Here is an 18,724-nt window from a genome sequence, read left to right on the forward strand (position 1 = left end):
AGCTGTTACCACTAGGGGTGGCAGGTAGCTTAGTGGTTAGGAGCGTTGTGCCAGTAACCGAAAGGTCGCTGGTTCTAATCCCCAAGCCGACTAGGTGAAAAATCTGTCGATGTGCCCTTGAGCAAGGCACTTAACCATAATTGCTCCTTTAAGTCGCTCTGGATAAGAGCGTCTACTAAATGACCTATTTACTAGGGCCCTCTCAGCCAGGTGGCTCCACTAGGGCCCTTTCAGCCAACTGGCTCCACTAGGGCCTGCTCAGCCAGCCGGCTCCGTTAGGGCCCTCTCAGCCAGCTGTCTCCACTAGGGCCAGCCGGCTCCACTAGGGCCCGCTCAGCCAGCTGGCTCCACTAGGGTCCTCTCAGCAAGCCGGCTCCACTAGGGCCCTCTCAGCCAGCTGGTGTGTGTAGGAGAGTGTGAGCTTGTGTGTAAAAAGTAGAAGTACAAATGGCAAAGGAAATGAAATAAACTGATAAATCTAGGCCTAGGTTTTATTTACTGTGGTGTTTGTTCTCCACTGGTTACCCTATTCTTATCACAGGTCACACATTTTGCTGCCATGATTGCACACTGCAGTATTTCACCTAACAGATATGGGAGCTTATCAATATTATATTTGTTTTCAAAGTATTTGGGGGTCCTTGTAATCTGAGGGAAATATGTCTCTCTCATATCATCGTTTATTTGGCAGGAGGTTAGGAGGGGCAGCTCAGTTTCCACCTCATTTTGTGGGCAGTGTGGCACATAGCCTGTCTTCTCTCTACCTATAGTGATTTTTGGGATGCGGAAGGCAGACATACAGGCGGATGAAGTAGATTGAGATGCAGCCCATGCAAAAAAACAAATCTCTATCTTAAACAGATGGATTTTGATGGGGATTTATTGTATTATTTTAATTAGTGCATCAATCGACTCTTAAGGACATCAATGGACATGTACTTACTGTTATCTGAAATGAAATAAACATCATTTTTGTTAAATGACAATTCATTTGCAGATTCTGTAAAACAAAACAATATATTTTTCCCTTAAATAATGTGCAGCTTTTTTCCAAAGTAAGTACTAAAAAGCCGATTTACCATAATTTGATTGTAGTATCATTTATTTTTAAGTAAATACAAATGTTGTCATATTTAGGTGGTAAAAATGACTGCCATTTAAAGGAGCGGTACACCAACATTGGAAATATATTTAATTTTATTGACAAAAATACATTCATACATTGATCCTGAGAAACAATGACCAAAAAATATGGCTGGAGCTTCACTAGGGCCCTCTCAGCATGCCGGCTCCACTAGGGCCCTCAGCCAACTGGCTCCACTAAGCCCTCTCAGCCAGCCGGCTCCACTAGGGCCCTCTCAGCCAACTGGCTCCACTAGGGCCCTCTCAGCCAGCTGTCTCCACTAGGGCCTTCTCAGCTATGTGGCTCCACTAGGGCCCTCTCAGCCAGGTGGCTCCACTAGGGTCCACTCAGCCAGCTGGCTCCACTAGCGCCCTCTCAGCCAACTGGCTCCACTAGGGCCCTCTCAGCCAGCTGGCCCCACTAGGGCCCTCTCAGCCAACTGGCTCCACTAGGGCCCTCTCAGCCAGCTGTCCCCACTAGGGCCCTCTCAGCCAACTGGCTCCACTAGGGCCCTCTCAGCCAGCTGGCCCCACTAGGGCCCTCTCAGCCAACTGGCTCCACTAGGGCCCTCTCAGCCAGCTGACCCCACTAGGGCACTCTCAGCCAATTGGCTCAACTAGGGCCCTCTCAGCCAACTGGCCCCACTAGTGCCCTCTCAGCCAACTGGCTCCACTAGGGCCCTTTCAGCCAGCTGTTACCACTAGGGGTGGCAGGTAGCTTAGTGGTTAAGAGCGTTGTGCCAGTAACCGAAAGGTCGCTGGTTCTAATCCCCAAGCCGACTAGGTGAAAAATCTGTCGATGTGCCCTTGAGCAAGGCACTTAACCCTAATTGCTCCTGTAAGTCACTCTGGATAAGAGCGTCTACTAAATAACCTATTTACTAGGGCCCTCTCAGCTAGGTGGCTCCACTAGGGCCCTCTCAGTCAGCCGGCTCCACTAGGGTCCTCTCAGCCACGTGGCTCCACCAGGGTCCTCTCAGCCAGCCGTCTCCACTAGGGCCCTTTCAGCCAACTGGCTCCACTAGGGCCTGCTCAGCCAGCCGGCTCCACTAGGGCCCTCTCAGCCAGCCGTCTCCACTAGGGCCAACTGGCTCCACTAGGGCCCGCTCAGCCAGCCGGCTCCACTAGGGCCCTGTCAGCCAGCTGGCTCCACTAGGGTCCTCTCAGCAAGCCGGCTCCACTAGGGCCCTCTCAGCCAACTGGCTCCACTAGGGCCCTCTCAGCCAGCTGGCCCCACTAGGGCCCTCTCAGCCAACTGGCTCCACTAGGGCCCTCTCAGCCAGCTGACCCCACTAGGGCACTCTCAGCCAATTGGCTCAACTAGGGCCCTCTCAGCCAACTGGCCCCACTAGTGCCCTCTCAGCCAACTGGCTCCACTAGGGCCCTTTCAGCCAGCTGTTACCACTAGGGGTGGCAGGTAGCTTAGTGGTTAGGAGCGTTGTGCCAGTAACCGAAAGGTCGCTGGTTCTAATCCCCAAGCCGACTAGGTGAAAAATCTGTCGATGTGCCCTTGAGCAAGGCACTTAACCATAATTGCTCCTTTAAGTCGCTCTGGATAAGAGCGTCTACTAAATGACCTATTTACTAGGGCCCTCTCAGCCAGGTGGCTCCACTAGGGCCCTTTCAGCCAACTGGCTCCACTAGGGCCTGCTCAGCCAGCCGGCTCCGTTAGGGCCCTCTCAGCCAGCTGTCTCCACTAGGGCCAGCCGGCTCCACTAGGGCCCGCTCAGCCAGCCGGCTCCACTAGGGCCCTGTCAGCCAGCTGGCTCCACTAGGGTCCTCTCAGCAAGCCGGCTCCACTAGGGCCCTCTCAGCCAGCTGGTGTGTGTAGGAGAGTGTGAGCTTGTGTGTAAAAAGTAGAAGTACAAATGGCAAAGGAAATGAAATAAACTGATAAATCTAGGCCTAGGTTTTATTTACTGTGGTGTTTGTTCTCCACTGGTTACCCTATTCTTATCACAGGTCACACATTTTGCTGCCATGATTGCACACTGCAGTATTTCACCTAACAGATATGGGAGCTTATCAATATTATATTTGTTTTCAAAGTATTTGGGGGTCCTTGTAATCTGAGGGAAATATGTCTCTCTCATATCATCGTTTATTTGGCAGGAGGTTAGGAGGGGCAGCTCAGTTTCCACCTCATTTTGTGGGCAGTGTGGCACATAGCCTGTCTTCTCTCTACCTATAGTGATTTTTGGGATGCGGAAGGCAGACATACAGGCGGATGAAGTAGATTGAGATGCAGCCCATGCAAAAAAACAAATCTCTATCTTCAACAGATGGATTTTGATGGGGATTTATTGTATTATTTTAATTAGTGCATCAATCGACTCTTAAGGACATCAATGGACATGTACTTACTGTTATCTGAAATGAAATAAACATCATTTTTGTTAAATGACAATTCATTTGCAGATTCTGTAAAACAAAACAATATATTTTTCCCTTAAATAATGTGCAGCTTTTTTCCAAAGTAAGTACTAAAAAGCCGATTTACCATAATTTGATTGTAGTATCATTTATTTTTAAGTAAATACAAATGTTGTCATATTTAGGTGGTAAAAATGACTGCCATTTAAAGGAGCGGTACACCAACATTGGAAATATATTTAATTTTATTGAAAAAAATACATTCATACATTGATCCTGAGAAACAATGACCAAAAAATATGGCTGGAGCTTCACTAGGGCCCTCTCAGCATGCCGGCTCCACTAGGGCCCTCAGCCAACTGGCTCCACTAAGCCCTCTCAGCCAGCCGGCTCCACTAGGGCCCTCTCAGCCAACTGGCTCCACTAGGGCCCTCTCAGCCAGCTGTCTCCACTAGGGCCTTCTCAGCTATGTGGCTCCACTAGGGCCCTCTCAGCCAGGTGGCTCCACTAGGGTCCACTCAGCCAGCTGGCTCCACTAGCGCCCTCTCAGCCAACTGGCTCCACTAGGGCCCTCTCAGCCAGCTGGCCCCACTAGGGCCCTCTCAGCCAACTGGCTCCACTAGGGCCCTCTCAGCCAGCTGTCCCCACTAGGGCCCTCTCAGCCAACTGGCTCCACTAGGGCCCTCTCAGCCAGCTGGCCCCACTAGGGCCCTCTCAGCCAACTGGCTCCACTAGGGCCCTCTCAGCCAGCTGACCCCACTAGGGCACTCTCAGCCAATTGGCTCAACTAGGGCCCTCTCAGCCAACTGGCCCCACTAGTGCCCTCTCAGCCAACTGGCTCCACTAGGGCCCTTTCAGCCAGCTGTTACCACTAGGGGTGTCAGGTAGCTTAGTGGTTAAGAGCGTTGTGCCAGTAACCGAAAGGTCGCTGGTTCTAATCCCCAAGCCGACTAGGTGAAAAATCTGTCGATGTGCCCTTGAGCAAGGCACTTAACCCTAATTGCTCCTGTAAGTCACTCTGGATAAGAGCGTCTACTAAATAACCTATTTACTAGGGCCCTCTCAGCTAGGTGGCTCCACTAGGGCCCTCTCAGTCAGCCGGCTCCACTAGGGTCCTCTCAGCCAGGTGGCTCCACTAGGGTCCTCTCAGCCAGCCGTCTCCACTAGGGCCCTTTCAGCCAACTGGCTCCACTAGGGCCTGCTCAGCCAGCCGGCTCCACTAGGGCCAACTGGCTCCACTAGGGCCCGCTCAGCCAGCCGGCTCCACTAGGGCCCTGTCAGCCAGCTGGCTCCACTAGGGTCCTCTCAGCAAGCCGGCTCCACTAGGGCCCTCTCAGCCAACTGGCTCCACTAGGGCCCTCTCAGCCAGCTGGCCCCACTAGGGCCCTCTCAGCCAACTGGCTCCACTAGGGCCCTCTCAGCCAGCTGACCCCACTAGGGCACTCTCAGCCAATTGGCTCAACTAGGGCCCTCTCAGCCAACTGGCCCCACTAGTGCCCTCTCAGCCAACTGGCTCCACTAGGCCCTTTCAGCCAGCTGTTACCACTAGGGGTGGCAGGTAGCTTAGTGGTTAAGAGCGTTGTGCCAGTAACCGAAAGGTCGCTGGTTCTAATCCCCAAGCCGACTAGGTGAAAAATCTGTCGATGTGCCCTTGAGCAAGGCACTTAACCCTAATTGCTCCTGTAAGTCACTCTGGATAAGAGCGTCTACTAAATAACCTATTTACTAGGGCCCTCTCAGCCAGGTAGCTCCACTAGGGCCCTCTCAGCCAGCCGTCTCCACTAGGGCCCTTTCAGCCAACTGGCTCCACTAGGGCCTGCTCAGCCAGCCGGCTCCACTAAGCCCTCTCAGCCAGCCGGCTCCACTAGGGCCCTGTCAGCCAGCTGGCTCCACTAGGGTCCTCTCAGCAAGCCGGCTCCACTAGGGCCCTCTCAGCCAGCTGGTGTGTGTAGGAGAGTGTGAGCTTGTGTGTAAAAAGTAGAAGTACAAATGGCAAGGGAAATGAAATAAACTGATAAATCTAGGTCTAGGTTATATTTACTGTGGTGTTTGTTCTCCACTGGTTACCCTATTCTTATCACAGGTCACACATTTTGCTGCCATGATTGCACACTGCAGTATTTCACCTAACAGATATGGGAGCTTATCAATATTATATTTGTTTTCAAAGTATTTGGGGGTCCTTGTAATCTGAGGGAAATATGTCTCTCTCATATCATCGTTTATTTGGCAGGAGGTTAGGAAGTGCAGCTCAGTTTCCACCTCATTTTGTGGGCAGTGTGGCACATAGCCTGTCTTCTCTCTACCTATAGTGATTTTTGGGATGCGGAAGGCAGACATACAGGCGGATGAAGTAGATTGAGATGCAGCCCATGCAAAAAAACAAATCTCTATCTTAAACAGATGGATTTTGATGGGGATTTATTGTATTATTTTAATTAGTGCATCAATCGACTCTTAAGGACATCAATGGACATGTACTTACTGTTATCTGAAATGAAATAATCATCATTTTTGTTAAATGACAATTCATTTGCAGATTCTGTAAAACAAAACAATATATTTTTCCCTTAAATAATGTGCAGCTTTTTTCCAAAGTAAGTACTAAAAAGCCGATTTACCATAATTTGATTGTAGTATCATTTATTTTTAAGTAAATACAAAAGGTGTCATATTTATGTGGTAAAAATGACTGCCATTTAAAGGAGCGGTACACCAACATTGGAAATCTATTTAATTTTATTGACAAAAATACATTCATACATTGATCCTGAGAAACAATGACCAAAAATATGGCTGGAGCTTCACTAGGGCCCTCTCAGCATGCCGGCTCCACTAGGGCCCTCAGCCAACTGGCTCCACTAAGCCCTCTCAGCCAGCCGGCTCCACTAGGGCCCTCTCAGCCAACTGGCTCCACTAGGGCCCTCTCAGCCAGCTGTCTCCACTAGGGCCCTCTCAGCTATGTGGCTCCACTAGGGCCCTCTCAGCCAGGTGGCTCCACTAGGGTCCACTCAGCCAGCTGGCTCCACTAGCGCCCTCTCAGCCAACTGGCTCCACTAGGGCCCTCTCAGCCAGCTGGCCCCACTAGGGCCCTCTCAGCCAACTGGCTCCACTAGGGCCCTCTCAGCAAGCCGGCTACACTAGGGCCCTCTCAGCCAACTGGCTCCACTAGGGCCCTCTCAGCCAGCTGGCCCCACTAGGGCCCTCTCAGCCAACTGGCTCCACTAGGGCCCTTTCAGCCAGCTGGCCCCACTAGTGCCCTCTCAGCCAACTGGCTCCACTAGGGCCCTTTCAGCCAGCTGTTACCACTAGGGGTGGCAGGTAGCTTAGTGGTTAAGAGCGTTGTGCCAGTAACCGAAAGGTCGCTGGTTCTAATCCCCGAGCCGACTAGGTGAAAAATCTGTCGATGTGCCCTTGAGCAAGGCACTTAACCCTAATTGCTCCTGTAAGTCGCTCTGGATAAGAGCATCTGCTAAATGACCTATTTACTAGGGCCCTCTCAGCCAGGTGGCTCCACTAGGGCCCTCTCAGCCAGGTGGCTCCACTAGGGCCCTTTCAGCCAACTGGCTCCACTAGGCCCGGCTCAGCCATCCGGCTCCACTAGGGCCAACTGGCTCCACTAGGGCCCGCTCAGCCAGCCGGCTCCACTAGGGCCCTCTCAGCCAGCTGGCTCCACTAGGGCCCTCTCAGCCCGCCGTCTCCACTAGGGCCCTCTCAGCCAGCCGTCTCCACTAGGGCCCTCTCAGCCAACTGGCTCCACTAGGGCCCTCTCAGCCAGGTGGCTCCACTAGGGCCCTCTCAGCCAGCCGTCTCCACTAGCGCCCTCTCAGCCAGCCGTCTCCACTAGGGCCCTCTCAGCCAACTGGCTCCACTAGGGCCCGCTCAGCCAGCCGGCTCCACTAGGGCCCTGTCAGCCAGCTGGCTCCACTAGGGTCCTCTCAGCAAGCCGGCTCCACTAGGGCCCTCTCAGCCAGCTGGTGTGTGTAGGAGAGTGTGAGCTGTCTGTGCAAAAAGTAGAAGTACAAATGGCAAAAAGTAATTCATACATTGATCCTAAGATACAATGACCAAAAATATGTCTTATCTGTCTTTATTTACTTACCCCACAGCCAGCATTAGCATCGCTTCAAAAATCATGCCCAAATCCTCAAAGTCACTTCAAACCAAATGTTATAGCAACCCACATACCACAACAAGTTGCACATATAGAATATTGGAGGATATTATAGGAATGATGGTATTTATATAACATTTCCCGTGGAATAACCAACTATTCTTCAAAGAATACCCACCAATACAGCGCTATGTGTATGTTTAGAGGGTAGCTGGTTTCTGCATTACAGTTTCAACAAGTATTCATCCCACTGACAGACTTATGAGCTGTTGTGACTGCAACTAAGCATATATGCAAGGTCATTTTGATTGTGTACACGGTCATACCTAGTTATAACCAGTTATAACCAGGCGAGAACGTAAGGTTCTTCATTTCTGCAGGTGATCTGTTTATCTGGTCTAAATCACTGATACAGGTCCCCCTGGATTCAAATAAATACTTTTTTAGATTTGCCTTAGAATAACTACCTTTCGGAGAATACACACCAATACAGCTGTCTGTATCTGAGTTCTATATTGCAGTTCTATCAACTATTTATACCGTTGGCAGACTTTTTAATGAAGGTCCTATCAAATTACTATAGGAGGAATCAGATGCTTTTCATTGGAGTCAGAATGATCCCAAAGGACTTGATTTTGTAAAAAAAATTATGATGATATCAGTTGACAAAAAATTGGAAGAATTGAATAAACCACCTTTGATAGAAAAAATATGGCTCTAGATGCAATTTGTTAACTTCAGTAGTGGTGTGTGGGTAAATTTACTGGGGGGGGAAAGCCATAATACAACCAGATCAGTTGTGATCATTTCATTGTCTGGTCTATAAACCGTTAGTCGGGGTATCAGCTTACTGTTGACTTAGAATAATAGAATACACAAGGTGCCATTTAGACATTTGTGCTTCAGCAGTCACTCAATTAGCCCATGTCAGCAACATTTTATTAGATTGGTAAATTAGTCTTGTAGTAAGAATGGTCGAATTACCGACCAGGTTGGGGCCGATTGATTATCAGTTATCATATTAAAAAAGGCAAACATTTACCTCCACCCTTTGGCAAAATGTGTAGAATTGCAGAAAACTTGCTTCAGAACGGCAACATTTTCTCTATGCCCCATGGCAAAATGTTTAGAATTGAAGGAAATTAACTTTAAAACATACATTATTTTCTGAAAAAGAGTGGCACTGTCCCAACAATGATACTCTCTGCTGGTGCCAATAAGATAAGCCTTACTGTTGTTCACTCAATTAATTTGAGAATTTTGATAACTATATAAAAGAAAGATTAAAGTATTTTCACTGCCTTCTCTTTACAGCAATAGACATTTGCTTTCCAAATCATGTATTCCCGCGATTGTATTTGGAAATATTGCGATATGCCTGGCTGGGCCTCTGCTTTTCCCTGACAGTCTCAACTCAACAATTATCTGTCGATATTGCGCACGCTGCCTTTCCTTCTGACAGTAGGCAATGAGATTTAAAACAATCCACAAAATATATATATTTTAAAGAAGCTAATCAATGATCTTCTGTGGCCAAATCATGCTTTAGTACCCTATTTTGAATCCTTTATTTATTTCTGTATAGACAGGAGTAGGCTAATCAGGCTACATATTTGTATTTTATTTCTTTCTGGGTAAGTGCCAGGACCATTCACAGTTTAGTTCAACGCTGATTGGCTTTTATTATTATTTTTTATTATCAAGGGAGGCCAAATGTTCGCTGGCTTCCCTTGCATTCAATGCTACAGGGCGGCAGCAGTGTCATATTATTTTGAACTAGACAGCATCAGATAGATCAGTAGTTCCCAAACTCTGGGGCGGCCTCCTAGGGGTGGTGCGAGGGGTCGGATGGGGGGTCGTGTGGGCGCAGGGGTCATTATGCAATTTGTTATTTGATTTGATTTATTTCAGGACCATTCACAATTTAGCTCAACGCTGATTGGTATTTTAATTAATTTTTTATGATCAAGGGAGGCCAAATGTTAGCATTCAATGCTACAGGGCGGCAGCAAAGTCATACTCTTTTTAACCAGACAGCATCAGATAGAATGGCCTACACATACAGAGACAGAGGGGCACCGTTTCACTCGCTCAGATGCTTTCTCCGGTGAGGCACATTCAGCCTCTTGCTAATTGAAGGAAAATTATAAAACACAGAGATATGAAAGATACATTATTTTATATGTTTTGTTCTTGGTCATTTTTTGGGGGAAGCCTGGCTTCCTTTGGCATCCATGAATACACGCCACTGCGGAGGTTAGGAGAACTAACGTAGCAGGTTAGGATAATTAACGTGGGAGGTTAGGATAACTAATGTAGCAGGTTAGGATAATTAATGTGGGAGGTTAGGATAACTAATGTAGCAGGTTAGGATAATTAACGTGGGAGGTTAGGATAACTAATGTAGCAGGTTAGGATAATTAACGTGGGATGTTAAGATAACTAACCTAGCAGGTTAGGATAATTAGTGTAGCAGGTTAGGATAATTAACGTGGCAGGTTAGGAGAAATAACTTAGCAGGTTAGGATCATTAACGTGGCAGGATAGGATCATTAACGTGGCAGGATAGGATAATTAACGTAGCTGATCAGGAGAATTAACGTAATGTGCGTGTGGTGAGGTTTTGCCATTTCAATCAGGAGAAAAATAGGAGTACTGCTGATCTAGGATCAGGTCCCCATTGTCCATGTACTGTTATTCATTAGGATCTAAAATACTATATAAAAATGAATACAGGCCTGGCTAGATATGAATGGAATCATTACCTTGATAAAGGATTGTTTTCCACCGTAGGCCTGGTTCAGCAGTGTTAGTTCTGTAGTGCAACCCTGGCCCAGACTGGGTAAACATCTCCATCTAGTGGCAGTTTAACTGTATGACAGGAAGACAAAGGGACCCTATTCACTAGCAGTGTTTCCCAACCAGGGGTACTAGGACCCCTGCGGTTACTTGGACTATCCACAGGGGGTCCTTGAGAAGACTCATGAGACCAGAGGGTTAATGGTATAATGCACATGAGAGGGTCCTCTGGGTAACTGAAAAAGGTTGGGGACCACTGCCCTATACAGAGCAATAGTAATGGAGACTTTTTGTAGGCACAAACTCCACCTCGGTTCATTGGTCAAATCCTACGGGGAAATTAATGGAGTTTTTTGTGAGTTTTTGGATAAATTCAGACAATAAGGTCTGTGGTAAACACAGGCTTAGGAGATCTTATAGCCTACGTTTTATTCTATGAGATAATTTTCATCAGCTAACGTCACTTTTTGTGAAATTTGAAGCATTTATGTAATCAGAAAAAGCCCATAAAGGCTTCATAATTCATAAAGGTCATGTTAACTGACTGATATTATCTCATAGAACAAAACATAAAGGCTTCATAATTCATAAAGGTCATGTTACCTGACTGATATTATCTCATAGAACAAAACATAAAGGCTTCATAATTCATAAAGGTCATGTTACCTGACTGATATTATCTCATAGAACAAAACATAAAGGCTTCATAATTCATAAAGGTCATGTTACCTGACTGATATTATCTCATAGAACAAAACATAAAGGCTTCATAATTCATAAAGGTCATGTTAACTGACTGATATTATCTCATAGAACAAAACGTATAAGATCTACTAAGTCTGTGTTCACCTCAGACCTTATTTTCAGCGTTTATCCCAAAACCCTATTCTTTCCCCATTCATTTAGACTACAAGCTGGCGAGCTCTATACAGTGCACACTACTTTATGGCACCCTTTCCCAGTCACGGTGAGAATCTCAATTGCACACTCCTCGCCTCCTTCTCAAAACCCATTGGATGAGAAAGCCAGAGGTCCCGCCCCTCTGACCTTCTCCTCCAATGGGTTTAGAGGTGAAGAGAGAGAACGGGAGGAGTATACAATTGAGATTCTCCCAGAGGGTAACTGCATACATGGAGTGTGTCTGAAAGTGGTTGTTGCTAAATAAGTGGGAGGATCAACAGAAGAGGGTGTATGGAAACTTAACAGCTAATCGGACAGATTGGTTGCCACTCAAGACCATTCTTTGAGTGGCTGCTTGCTGCTTCCTTGTAGCAATTTAGCTAAACTTAACCCTAACTCTTTTCCTAATCTTAACCTCATTATCCTGATCTGCTAGGTTACTCTTACAACCTGACACGTTAATTATCCTAACCTGCCACGTTAATTCTCCTAACCTGACACATTAATTATCCTAACCTGACATGTTAATTCTCCTAACCTGCCACGTTAATTATTCTAACCGGCTAAGTTAGTTCTCCTAACCTGCCACTCCACCGGGGAAAGGAAAGCTTAAGTACTTTTTGTATTGAGTGTCTGTCTTTCTAACATCGCAGAAGGGGAAGAGAGTATAGGGGGAGGCAGACAAAGGGGGAAAGAGATGGGAGAGAAAGATCATATATTATTATCACTGACTTCTCACCAGTGATGTCATCATAACCAGTAACCTTTTCCACTCTTGGCCCAGCCCAGCCTGACCCTGACATATAGCATCAGGCCTGTTGAGTTGACTTGGGTAACAGACCTCTAGCTTCTACACCACATCCCCCCTTCTCCTGCTCTAAAATGAGACCTCATCAGTACTCATTTTGGGTGCTGGTACTGTTTATATTTAGGAGCTGGAACATTAACCAATATTCTATAAGAGGTGAACTCAAGCAGTAGAAAGTTAGAGGTGATATTATATAACACACTATGTGAAACATTGCTACTCTGTCAGCAGTGTCCTGTGGGGGTTTTCAAAACAGATCAGTTTGATGTAGTTAGCTGGGTTCAACCACTGATCCAATATAAGTTGCTAAGACGTTTATCTCACATAAAAGACCTAATGAACTAATGAGATAGAAATCATATAGCCTAGCAGTATTGTCCACTCTTCAGTCCACTCTTCATGACAGTAGACTTGTATAGCTCAGTGGAGCCCCAGTTAGAGACAGATATGATACCTGCAGTGATATTGATGATCCTGTTCTGGAGCACAGGTAGGATGCTGTTATACTGATATACACTTGTGATAGTTACTGAGATATGATTTGATATTGTAAGATATATGATCATTTACAGGGCTAGTAAAAGAACATACAACTGGAAGCAGACAGTAAAAATCTGTCTCAAAGCAGAACAATGATGTGATCACCTGTAAATGTACTTTACTGTAGCATAATTGTCCATCTGGGGACAGGCACTAATATCAGTTAAGTTGTGATGGTGTCATGCATCTGACTGTTGTATATTCAGTGTGTCAATGATTGATTGTATATGTCTCTATGTAAATGAAAGAGAGTATATATTATATATTTTATATTGGTCATCTGTTAGAGCAGGAGGGGGGGGGGGGGTAAAAGCTAGATGCCACAAAACACACCCTGCACACACACACACATTCAGGGTGATGTCTTTACACAAAGCCACACTGAGACACTTTGGACTAACTCCTTGATGAGATCCACAACTAGGGACTTTTTTAATGTCTTCAAAGGCCTGTCTTAATGAATTGGACCTGGAGTTCCTATCAGCTCAAAACAATTAGTTTGAATGTCGTATAGAGCTGCTCTTTCTTTTTAAGCAATCTTAAGAGCTGTCATTTTATTGTGAGGAACTGTAGTTTTCTGGGGACAGGCACTAATGTCAGTTAAGTTGTGATGGTGTCATTCATCTGACTGTTGTATATTCAGTGTGTCAACAATTGATTATATCTGTCTCTGTGTAAGCAAATGAGAGTATATATTATATATTATATTGGTCTTATGTTAGTGTAGGAGAATGGGTGGTGTAGATGCTAGAGGTCTGTGACCTGAGTCAAGCTCAACAGGCCTGATGCTATATGTCAGGAAGAGAGAGAGAGGACAGAGAGGAGGGGGTGGGGAGGGCAGAGGAGAGGAGAGAGTAGGAGAGAGGATGGAGGGGGCAGAGGAGGGGAGAGAGAGAGAGAGGGAGAGAGAAGGGAGAGGAGAGAGAGGGAGATTTCAAAAGAGATAGGGCTGACAGATTAACATGCAGTCAGCTGAATATCTTTTCATCACTGAATTCTCACCAGTGATGTCATCACAACCAGTAACCTTTTCTACTCTTCCACTCAGCTTGACCCTGACCTCTGAAACAACAGACAAAAAAAATGTAATAAATGAGATATAAACTCATCTGGAAAGAGTGTTACACATTTCCATCTATAGTGTATGTACACATGGGTGTTGTTGCATCATACCAACAATTAGCCTATCTTCCCCAGCACATCATGAAAGGTCATGTTGATGTTCATTTAACCTCTGCCTCTCTCTCTCTCTCTCTCTCTCTCTCTCTCTCTCTCTCTCTCTCTCTCTCTCTCTCTCATCCTCTGACTCCTCTTTTTCTCTCTCTCTCTCTCTCTCTCTCTCTCTCTCTCTCTCTCTCTCTCTCTCTCTCTCTCTCTCTCTCTCTCTCTCTCTCTCTCATCCTCTGACTCCTCTATTTCTCCTCTCTCTCTCTCTCTCTCTCTCTCTCTCTCTCTCTCTCTCTCTCTCTCTCTCTCTCTCTCTCTCTCTCTCCTCTCTCTCCTCTCTCTCTCTCTCTCTCTCTCTCTCTCTCTCTCTCTCTCTCTCTCTCTCTCTCTCTCTCTCTCTCTCTCTCTCTCTCTCTCTCTCTCTCTCTCTCTCTCTCTCTCTGTCTCTCTCTGTCTCTCTCTCTCTCTCTCTCTCTCTCTCTCTCTCTCCTCTGTCTCTCTCTCTCTCTCCTCAGATATCCAGGCTCTAAGCGTCAGTCCACCAGGTAGGTAGAGTATAAATCTACAGTGATTATAGCAGTTCAATATTAGTCAACTTTATTATCCCACATGGAGAAATTCATGTGTCCGTACACACCATTCTAAAACCCAATAACAAGTACTGTTTTATGGAACTGCTAATACTTGTCAACCACAAAGCATTACTGCTGTTAGAATAACAGAAGCCCTGTCATAATCTGTCCTCACCACTGTGTTTTCCTCTCTGCTGTTTACAGCTGAACACTCAGTCAGACTGGTGAATGGGACCACTTCCTGCTCTGGGACAGTGGAAGTATTTTATGAAGGAGAGTGGTCAGGTCTAAGTCCTTGGTTTGGGAGAATGAAAGAGGATAAGGTTGTGTGTAGAGAGCTGGGCTGTGGGAATGCTATAGCTGAATCTAGAGGACCTCTGGTTGAAGATGGAAGAAGACTAATCAAATTATGGAGTATGTGCAGAGGAAATGAGTCTACAATTAGAGAGTGTAACACTGGTGGAGGAGGACCTGGTATCTCTTATGGTGGATATTATCATAATGTGATCTGTTCAGGTAAGACACTGGTAATATTTAGATATTTAATTGGTACATTATACAAGATTTACATGTATCATGTTTTATGTGTTTTTCATTTCATTTAAAGAGAGGGAGAGATGTTAGATGTATTTAAACATTATATTTGTGTTTGTCATATTCATTTATGGGAGATGTGCATGGGCAGATCATTGTAGTTCAGATGTTACTGAAGTGAAGCTGCCTGATGGATGTCCAGCTGTTTATTTTCTATAAAGTGAAGTGAACTTATTCCTGTCTCCTGCCTGCATTATTCCCAACCCTGTCCTGAGTGACTAAGAACCCATTCCTACCTCTTACAGTATCAAACATAGCAACCTACAATCTTTTATCCAACATATTTGTGTTTAGTCCTTGACAGTGTCATCAACAAAACGGATTGAATGTTCAACCAACTCTTTTTCTCCAGAGTCTGTGCAGCTTGTGGATGGAGCTGGCCTCTGCTCTGGGAGACTGGAGGTAAAGTCCAATCAGTCCTGGGCCTCAGTGTGTGAAGCTGACTTTGACCAGCAGGATGCAGAGGTAGTCTGTGGGGAGCTTGGCTGTGGGGCTCCTGCAGCTCTACAGGGGGGGCTCTATGGAGAAGGTGAGGGTCAGACCTGGGATAAAGAGTTCCAGTGTAAAGGCAATGAGTCCCTTCTCCTGGACTGTGACACCTCAGACAGAAAAAACAACACCTGCCTACCTGGTAATGCTGTTGGACTCACCTGCTCAGGTAAGAAACAGTTTGTCACTCAATCAACATTGTTTCTCACCTGGAGTGAAGAATATGAGAGGCAATATAAGTGTGTTTTAGTGAGAAAATAGTAAGATTACTGTCTCTCTCTCTTCTTTTCTCAGAGCCTGATGATGTGAGGCTGGTGGGAGGAGGCAGTCGCTGTGCTGGTGGAGTGGAGCAGTACGACGAGGGAGAGTGGAGGACTGTGGCAGCTGAAGGCTTTGCCAAGAAGGCTACAGCTGCAGTAGTGTGTAGAAAGCTGGGTTGTGGCTCCACTGTTTCAATACTACCTGGAAACACCACTAGAGGGTTTCGAGTTACCTGTTCTGGGACTGAGCCTTCACTGAGGGAGTGTGGGACATCGTATTCAACTTATTATATCGGTCTTGGATTCACAGTGATCTGCTCAGGTAATAACAAGCTACACTTTATGGCCAAAAATGCAGTGGTCTAAGGCACTGCATCGCAGTGTTAGCTGTGCCACTAGAGATCCTGGTTCGAATCCAGGCTCTGTCGTAGCCGGCTCCAACCGGGAGACCCATGGGGCGGCGCACAATTGGCCCAGCGTCGTCCAGGGTAGGGGAGGGAATGGCCGGCAGGGATGAAAAAATAATGTATGCACTCACTAACTGTAAGTCACTCTGGAGAAGAGCGTCTGCTAAATGACTAAAATGTAAATGTAGTGGATTCAGCTATTTCAGCCATGCCTGTTGCTGACAGGTGTATAGGATCGATCACACAAAGCCATACAATCCACAGACCACCATTGGTAGTAGCTTGTGTGGCCTTACTGAAGAGCTCAGTGACTTTCGACGTGGCGTCTAGGAGCAACATTGGCTCAGCCACGAAGTGGTAGGCAACATAAGTGATCTGCTCAGGAAATATCAATATATGATCATTATATTCCACTGATTCCCTTTATTCATTCAACTTCCTCTGCCCCTCTAATGATGACTGTTTGCTTGTAAGTCTGCAAAATAAATCACTCAGTCAAGTAGGAATCAAATACAACTTAAATATCGCAGAATGCTTTTGTATTTGAGTGTTATCTCAGTGAACAACTCTACTCACTACCACTGTCACATGTCATGTTATTGTCATATCTAAATGAGGAAAGTAGTTGAGGAGCTACGTTTTCTTTTTCTCTCCTCTTGTTCTAGATGTCCTGCTTCAGCCTGACATCAACATATGTTGTCTCAGTGACTGTAGGCCCACTACTCATGTTGCCCTGTGAGGGAGGGTGGCTAGCACTGTTACATGCTGATGTTATTGTCATATCTATAGGAAACTAGTTGAAGAGGTTTTTCTTGTTCTCTTTTATTGTTACAGATCTCCTGGTCCAGCCTGATATCTTCCTGACTGACTCAATGGGAGGGGTCTCCAGGGGCCAGCAGGGGCCCGAAGTGTTTAGGGGCTACAACTTCACCATCACCTGCTCCACTCAGCCACAGTACCCAGGAGGCTCCTTCCTTCTCACGTTCACCGGCTCCAACAGAACCCAGACCCAGCCAGCTGTCAATCACTCTGCTGCCTTCCTCTTCCCTGCTGCAGATGGCTCCCACCAAGGGAACTACAGCTGTGTTTATGACAATTATGTTTTCTCTCATAACTTCTCCTCTGAGAGTGAGCTCCTCTCCCTCACCGTCACAGGTAACTGAACATGATCCAGACTTATAACTTTGTCATTGACAGATTTCCCACAGATCTATGTGATGATGATCAGTCCCCTCATCAAAGGTGTTTCTGTTTTCAGCCTCTCCTCTGCCAGCCTTCATCATCAGACACGTTGTAGTGCTGCTGATCCTACTGACAGCCATCACCACCTTCTACCTGTACTACAAGGTAAATACATTTACTCAGACGTTACAAGTCATTTAAATGTTTGTGTCTATGAGCAGGGTTCAGATTCTACATTGGTCTATATCTGTGTTTAAGGTGTGTGATTAACCAGATGTGTATCTTTGACTTATGTTGCACTATCTTGGGTTTGTTCTTCAGTACTGTACTGATTATGAGAGAACGAGAACGAGGGAGAGAACGAGAGGGAGAGAACGAGGGGGAGAGAACGAGAGGGAGAGAACGAGGGGGAGAGAACGAGAGGGGGAGAGAACGAGAGGGGGAGAAACGAGAGGGGGAGAGAACGAGGGGGAGAGAACGAGAGTGGGAGAACGAGAGGGGGAGAGAACGAGAGGGGGAGAGAACGAGGGGGAGAGAACGAGAGGGAGAGAAAGCGAGAGGGAGAGAACGAGAGGGAGAGAACGAGAGGGAGAGAACGAGGGGGGGAGAGAACGAGGTGGGAGAGAACGAGAGGGGGAGAGAACGAGAGGGGGAGAGAAACGAGAGGGGGAGAGAACGAGAGGGAGAGAACGAGGGGGGAGAAACGAGAGGGGGGAGAATGAGAGGGGGAGAGAAACGAGAGGGGGAGAGAACGAGAGGGGGAGAGAACGAGAGGGAGAGAACGAGAGGGAGAGAACGAGGGGGAGAGAACGATGGGGAGAGAAACGAGAGGGGGAGAGAACGAGGGGAGAGAACGAGGGGGGGAGAGAACAAGAGGGGGAGAGAACGAGGGGGAGAGAGAATGAGGGGGAGAGAATGAGGGGGAGAGAACGAGAGGGGGAGAGAACGAGGGGGAGAGAACGAGAGGGGGAGAGAACGAGGGGGAGAGAATGAGAGGGGGAGAGAACGAGAGGGGGAGAGAACGAGGGGGAGAACGAGAGGGGGAGAGAACGAGAGGGGGAGAGAACGAGAGGGGGAGAGAACGAGAGGAGAGAACGAAGGGGGAGAGAACGAGGGGGAGAGAACGAGAGGGGGAGAGAAACGAGGGGGGGAGAGAACGAGGGGGAGAGAACGAGAGGGGGAGAGAACGAGAGGGGGAGGGAACGAGAGGGGGAGAGGACGAGGGGGAGAGAACGAGGGGGAGAGGACGAGAGGGGGAGAGAACGAGAGGGGGAGAGAACGAGAGGGAGAGAATGAGAGGGAGAGAACGAGAGGGGGAGAGAACGAGAGGGGGAGAGAACGAGAGGGGGAGAGAACGAGAGGGAGAGAACGAGGGGGGGAGAGAACGAGGGGGAAGA

This window comes from Coregonus clupeaformis, unplaced genomic scaffold, assembly GCF_020615455.1.
Source record: "Coregonus clupeaformis isolate EN_2021a unplaced genomic scaffold, ASM2061545v1 scaf0223, whole genome shotgun sequence".
Classification (NCBI taxonomy): domain Eukaryota; kingdom Metazoa; phylum Chordata; class Actinopteri; order Salmoniformes; family Salmonidae; genus Coregonus; species Coregonus clupeaformis.